This window comes from Vidua macroura, chromosome 11 (genome assembly GCF_024509145.1).
Source record: "Vidua macroura isolate BioBank_ID:100142 chromosome 11, ASM2450914v1, whole genome shotgun sequence".
Lineage (NCBI taxonomy): Eukaryota > Metazoa > Chordata > Aves > Passeriformes > Viduidae > Vidua > Vidua macroura.
This window is the reverse complement of record NC_071581.1, coordinates 1,810,591-1,818,321: the sequence shown is the minus strand read 5'-3', so window position 1 is coordinate 1,818,321 and position 7,731 is coordinate 1,810,591.

Here is a 7,731-nt window from a genome sequence, read left to right as displayed (position 1 = left end):
ACATTAAGGAACTTCTGGGATTTTTCCTTTCTTTGTCAATACAGATACGTTGCAGTGAGTTTAAAAAGAACACAAAACATCCAGGTTTCCAAGCTGAGAGAAATTGGACTTCATAACATCTAAGCATTCTTACTTAAATTACTTCTTTTATTAAACATATATATGTATATATATTTTATATATATATATATTTGTCTATCTATCTCTCTATCAATTATCTATCTATCTATCTATCTATCTATCTATCTATCTATCTATCTATCTCTCTCCAGTCCCAATGCCATGAGAGACATTCATTTAGCTTCCCACTGGATTTTCCACTCCAGCTGACTTTGTGGAACAGACTGGTTGGAGTGTAGTAGAACTGTCAGAATTGGGGGGTACAGGTTCCAATGCATAATGCTGGTTTTTCATCCTATTTTTTGCATATTTTTCATATATTCTTCTCATAGAAAGTGGCAAGATGTTTAGAGATGACATTTTTATATGAAAAATCGAACATGAATTGTCTCATTTTTACAAATTGTTTCAAGGTTTTTTGCATGTTATTGGAAATGAGAGCAAACATGTTCTGTAGTGCACAGGTGGTGTGATGGGAAGCTCTCCTCCTCCAGTCTTAAAATAGACCCTTTTTGTCTCTGTATCAGACCTGTTGTGGGTGTCAGAATGGTCCGGCTAATTGAGATAGAATCTGTTTAAAAGATCTATCTTGAATTTGGGACAACATGCTAATTTTCTTCTGACAAACTCGCAGCCAACACCTGACAGATCATAAAATTTTCTTTTATTTGCATGAGTGATGGGGCCCTGACAGCCACAGGTTCACATCTGCCCACAGTCAGACACAGGAGTGATTCTAAATTACACTTTAAAAGAAATATTCTCCCCCAGCTTGGGCCAGGACTCTCAGGGATGAGTGCATGAAGTGGATTTTCTATGCAACAAGGAACATGTTATTGGGTCTTCCCTGTGCAGAGGTGACCAGAAAATGTGACAGAAAAGGTCTCTGGATGCTCTGGGTGCAGCCCCACCATGGGAGCCTTTCCTAGGGCAGCAGGCGATGCAGCTCCACGTGGAGGTTCTAATCCAGCCTGGTGAAGCAGTTGGAATTCCAGCTGGAATCAGTTTCCTGGAGCTGATTGGGTGGGCTGGGAGAAGGCAGTGAGCCCTGGGTGTGTTTGGGTTCTCAGGGCACTCAGTGGCCCAGAGCACAGCCGGTGCTGCCCTTGGGTCTTTCACTCCCACCTGTGCAGTGAGAATTGACTCCTCACTCTCTGCTCTCCAAACCTGAGCCTCCAGCCTCAGCTGGAGCTCTGATTCCTGTTTGCAAATGGGAATTTTTGGAACCCTCCACCAGGGTGCAGTGGGGCCAGCTGGCGCCTCTGTTTCCCTTCCCTACTCTGCTCTCAGGTCCCATCTCTGTGGAAGGGAGGAATTTGCTGCAATGCTCAGCAGGTGAGAGAGGCTGCAGAGTTGCTGACCTGGAAACACATCTTGTTTGCTGTCCAGGGCTCAGCCAAGTGTCAGTGCTGGATTTAAGGCTTGCAGTGACTCTCTCATCCTTCCAGTCCATCTTCAGCACCCTCAGATCCACTTCTGGTAGGACTGATCTGAGGCCCTACAAAGATGATCAAAAGTGTTTGAAAACTACCTTTGAATAAGCAATAAATGCAGCTTTTGTTCAGAGTGGGTTATAAAACATTACTGATACAAATACTAATGTTTAGAAAATTGATTTGAAGACAAATGAATAAAATGTTTTCCACTTAAGCATTGTTTTTTAATTTTTCTTCTGTGTGAGACAGTATTTGTTATGTATTTAATGTAGAATTTTCTTTGAGGGGACTGATTTAACACAAATCTTAGTCTCTGGAGTATCTCATTAATGTGTTTCTGCAGAAATGTCAGATATTTTGAATGGTCTAATAACATTTCTAGAACGTAAATTTGGTGTACTTTAAAATCTGGCAAAGAAATACTTAAATACCTAGGGTACTTTAGTCAATGCCTTGGAAAACGATCTTGTCTAATGCATGTGTGTGCATATGAATGTTGTCACTGAATAGATAAATAAAATTGAGGCTCTAGGCAGGAATTTTGAACCACTGTTTCTGAGTTGGGTGATTTTGGGGTTTAGGTTTTGTTTTGTTAAAATTAGTATTTCATAGAAGTTTGAATAAAAACTTTATAGAAATTCTCCAGAGAACAGTCAACAAAGGGGGAAATAATATCCATGTAGGTGATGCTCTTGTCCTTCAAAGGGCTGCATTGCACTTGCACAGTAAAAATCATCTTTAGATTTTAAACCTGACTTTGTCGTCTCTTGGTATTTGAACACCAGGGTGTTAAATCTGATTGTTGCTTATACAAAGTGTTTTAAAATGCTAAATGTCCCAGTAAAGAATGAACCTATTAATGAGGTATTATCATACCTACAGTTTTTTTCAAGCTGACATTTCCTGTTGCAGAAAAGCCTGGTCTGACAGTGAATTTGGGAGTGCTCAGACATGTGCTTTAGTGCCTTCCTTGTTCCCCATGCTGGCAGGGTAGTTCATGGCATTGATGGGTCTGGCTCTTTATTCTGGCTCTGAGCTCCTTGCAGCAGAGCCTAATGATGTATTCTGAATTTACTCAAACATGGAACCTCATCCTCGAGGGCTGCTTTGCTTAAAGCATTGGCACGACTTAGTTTGTGGCAGGGTTGCTATTTGAACTTGAGAATCTGAAGTTGGGATTAGTGCATTGGGAATAGTGCATTTGGGAATAGTGCATTGTTCCTTTGGAGCAGTGAAGCTGGGGAATTCCACAGCAACATAAAATACCCCCCCAAAATACAAAAAATAATGACAGCTTTAGAAAAACAGATCTGTCTCTCAATTGACTTAAAAATTCAGCCCTTGAAGGAAAAGAAGAAAGGCTATAATAAGGAAATCTCAATATTTGTTTAGCTTTTCAATTTTTATTTTGCAAAGTACCTGAATCTCCTTTTCTGGAGATTCTTCACAGGCAGGTGAAGAGAAGCTGTGACTCACTTGACTCTTCTGTTAATTCAAGTAAGCACTGAGTGATCTGAGCTATAACACTGATTCCACTTTGGCTTTCCCAAGTGCTCAGCATTGGCTCTGCTCTGCCCCTGATGCTTTTGTTGCAGCTATTGGGAGTTTTGGGCACAAGGAGCAGCAAAGCTGCTAATAGGATTCTCACTATTTTTGTTCTTTCTGGAAGCATTTGTTTGCAAGGTTGGGAAAGTGAATTGATTTGCATAGTGAAGGTTATTTCTCCAGTGAAGAGAGCTAGTTTCATTTTTGAATGAAGGTTTGTTTTGACAGAAAACAGTTATATGAGGAAAATGTGAGTTTAAAAAGACCTTGGCAAGCATTTGATTCTTATTCTCCTTTTCCCTTCTACTATGAAATGAAATAACTTTCCAGGTATGGCCATCCTGGTTCTCTTGGCAACTGATGCAAAATAAAGTCAATTTCCCATGTGCTGTGATCAGCTGAACTTAGTGTTTGCTGAAAGATAAATACAAGTATCAGAGGCTGTGCAAAGGCTTCATTAATCATCCCTCTTGCTGAAGTGGGGAGCACTGTGAGCACAGGATAGGAAATGTAGTGGCAGCAATTATTGACTTATTGTGTTAATGATATGACAGCTTGTTATAAATTACCAGAGGTTAATGGGATAAGGGATTGCTATAAAACCTCTTGAAGACTGATGACGTATTATTTTCTTTACTTTCCTTCATAAATATGTATTTGAGGCCATAGCAATGACTTTGCAGTGCTTTATTTGCAGTTGCAGTGTAGGGATTTATCAGTGATTGGACACCCCATGGTGACACTTCTGGGGTGCTGGGTTGGAAATGGAGCTGGTGTCTCATTCCCCTGCTGTTCCTAAAGCAAAGCTGTGCCTTGGCTCTCCCCCACACCCTGTCAGCAGAAGCACAGAGTCATTTGCTTCTCTTGAGCCTCCTGACAAGGGATTGTTGTTTTGTGTCCTGGATATGGATGTGCTGCTTCCTGATCACACCGTGCTCTGCTCTGGGATTTGAAGTTTCTCTTGTTCCCAGACTTCTCCCAAGAGCTTTGCCTATAAACCCCACCAATTCTTGTTCTTGGAGATTTGAGAGCTGGTTATTTGCTGCTCTCTGTGCAGTGATTGGGCATTACAGGATATAAATATGTACTTTTGTTACAGTCTGAGCCCTCCTCCCAGTTTCAGGAAGAGAGATGCCTTGATCATTACAACATGTTAAAAATACATTTCAAAGAGTAAATAAACATGGGTTTTGTCCCCAGCATGATCTGTACCTGTAAACCAGCAATTACTGAATGTAAGGTGGAAGTGACCTAGTACTGGGTGCTCCAGCCTAAATGTCTTTTTAAAATTTTTAATTCATTTTTTGTATCAAGTTTATGGTCTAGAAATATTCACTGTAACATTTATGGGTTTTTTTTGTGACAGATGATCTGCTGTGGTGACAGATTCAGATTTGGCAAATACATTTAATTCTGAAGCATGCTTCTTGCTGATAAAACAGGATCAAGGCATGGCATGAGGATTAGCTCAGGACTTGGGAACACAGGCACAGGACATAAAGCACTATTATCCCTGGCAACGTGGGCTAAATCGTAACTTTAATAATCACGATTCTAGAATGTTTAAAACCATACATTTTGCTGGTCTGAAGTTTTTAAATGCTGTTCAGCCACTTTTAGTCCACGGACTTGGTTATTCCTTACTTCCCTCTGGATTTTAGACCTGCTAACAACAATCTTGGTTAGAGCAGTTGTCCAAAGCAAGGTTTTGTAACCAAATCTACCTCTCAGGAAACTTCAATTCACAGGTTCCCAGCACTGCTGCTGGATCCAGCATTTGATCCTTCAAAACCATGAACAATTCCTTTATGATGGTAGAAGAGACCTTGCCTCCACAAGTTCCTTTCTCTTTCATTTATCTGTATATTTTTTTAAAAGTTTAAGCCTTTTTATTTGTGCCAAATTCAGACAAAAGTGATCCTTTGGCATCAGGATGCCATTTTACATCTGGCCACCACCACCAGATTGCTTTTAGGGTGGTTTCTTTTAAGCTCTTCCTCTTTTCAAAGGGTCATATCTGCCAAAACATCTTTTGCTCCATATGTTGACCAGGAAGTTGTGTGCCAGATCTGTGTGTTTGTGACAGTGAGAAAACCTCTCTGTCCTCAAAAGGCTGCCTAGAATATATCTGAGGTGGGGAATCTTTTAAACAGGCAGCTACAACAGACAATCATCTGAAAAAGCATCTCCTATACACTTTTCACAGTCCTGTTGTTGCTAACTGGTTTTATAGCTGTCTGCTCAACACCTAAGGATGATTGCTGTCACCCTCTGTGAGAAATGAATCCCTTCTCTTCATTAGTCTCCAAAATGCACCCATTAGAAAAAAACATTTATAATTAACCAATGCAGGATAGAGCAAAAACTTTCAGTGTTACAGTGCGTGACATTGTTGGCTGAGTCACATTCCTGGGGAGATAATTTCGTGCCTTTATTGAAATGCATTAAATGTGGTTGAGTAGAAGGGAATGCATCAGGTACTGAAGAACAATCAGAGCACATCTTGTAAATCATTTACAGAAACAAGACAGCCTTACATCAATGCTAATTAGTTGAGAGCTTCCAGAATTTTCAGGAGAAAAACTTGGTGTAAGCAAAACCTGAAGACTTTGATTTCTGGAAGAATGGATAAGGAGGATTCAAAATATATATTGGTAAGATTAGATTAGATTGCTATTGACTGTGTAAATAAACTGAAAGATTGCTGTCAGAAACCTGTCAGACTGTGTCAGTAAACAGTAAATTTATTATAAATAATTTTTAAAAGCCCTGTAAAACTCCCATATGTCCCTTAGGAGCTGTAGTGCAAGGAAAGGTGTCACACACTTGCATGGAAATCCTGTTCTTTCAGCTTGAATTGGTATTTCAAACCTAAAGCATCCCCTTCTCACCTGTCTCCTTACATCTCCCTTTAATCATGTGTCTGGAACTTACTGGGTTTTATTTTCTCAACCAAACCAATGGTCTCAGCTACTCATCCTGACTTTTTATCTTCACAAGGACAACTCTGTAAATTTGTGGGGTGGGAAAAAAACCCAAACCACAAACCTGTAAAATATTAGGGAGAAACAACTATAGTGGCTGTCTTCATAATTGGTTTTCAGTGTTACTAGCATGGAAAGGTTTATTGTAGGAACACCTCAGCAATCAGGAAAGGAGCCCCACCAAAATCAGTTTTTAATAGTCTGGATAGTTTGCATGCCCTCTGGGGTTTTCTTGTGTAGATTTACCTTGATTATAAGTTTAGCAGATGAATTTCTGGATGAGCCCCTATTAGAGACCATGGTATTGCAGCAGGGGAAATGAGTTTTTAATGCCCTCTAAGTGCTGGTCTCTCCAGGTGTGAGAGGAAAGCATCCCTGAAAGGCTGCACAGGCCAGGCCGAGCCATCCTTGTACGTGCTTTGATTTTTTTCAAGAGATTGAAGCACCCATTGTCTCTGTCACAAGCAGAGGAGTAAAGTAGAATTATCTCACAGGGAAGGCAGGTGCCAGACAAGACCATGGGTTTCAGGGACTCGTGGTTTGTCTCTAATGCTCCTTAACCCCACTCCCAGGGCTGCCATGGCAAGGAAATGTTCTTTTCCAGCAGGAATGAGTGGTGTAGGGTGTGGCCCTTTGTTATGGTTGCAGAGAGTTGTTAATAAATTTGGTTTTTGTGATTTTGTCAGGGTTCAAAATCCAGCTCAGTGCTGAAGAACCTGGGCATTCCCCACGTCACTTTTCTTAAACATGTTTTATAGGCGCTCATTATCCCCATTAATTAGTGCTTCCTCAGCTTGGAGCAAGAGGAGCAGGCAGGAGGGACTCTGCCTGAGGGAGGATGAGGTGCCAGCGTTGTGATTTCTCCTGCTCTTGGTCAGAGCTCTTGTGGATTCTCACAGTCATGGGATACCCTGAACTAAATTTCCATAAGTTCAGCTCCCTAAATCATCAAAGATACTTGTTCTGAAATCTGAACTTATCCAAGGGCTTTATCCCTTTCTCCCCTCATGTAGTTTAGGAGATATTTCACTCAAACTGGAAGGGAAGATGACTTTTTTCTTACTTTTTTATAATTTCTCACCTCATCTTGCACTGGGATACAGCTGGTGCCACTCTATTTAAATTTATTTCTGTATCCAAGATAAATTCTTGAGATGCCACAGACTGATTTGTATAATTCCCTCTCTTGATGCCTTTTAAGGAAATTATATTTCTGTGTATTCCTTTCTAACTCACTGTCACAAACCAAAATTCAACCACCCAAACAGCACAGTGCATTGCTGTGTTCAGCAGATAATGGTGATATTTGGGGCAAGGATTTTTTTTTTTTTTTTTTTTTTTTTTGCATGCTCTCTTAGCAATCTTTTCTTTCTATTCCAATCTTTCTAATCTTGACCTTATTACTAATGTGTTCCATCCCTCTTCCTAACTTGGGAAATTGTTCTTGCCTTCGGATTGCCTCAGGCCAGCAGAGGGGAACAAAGGGCCAACACACACAATCAGCCCTGGAAATGTTAATTGATATTTTAGCACTTCTGAACAGTTAAATCCCAGGATAACAAACCACAATTCATTAGGCTATTTCCACATTTTTCAAGATTACCCAAAGCTGTGTCTGAGGACAAAACCAGACACTTTTTGTGTGC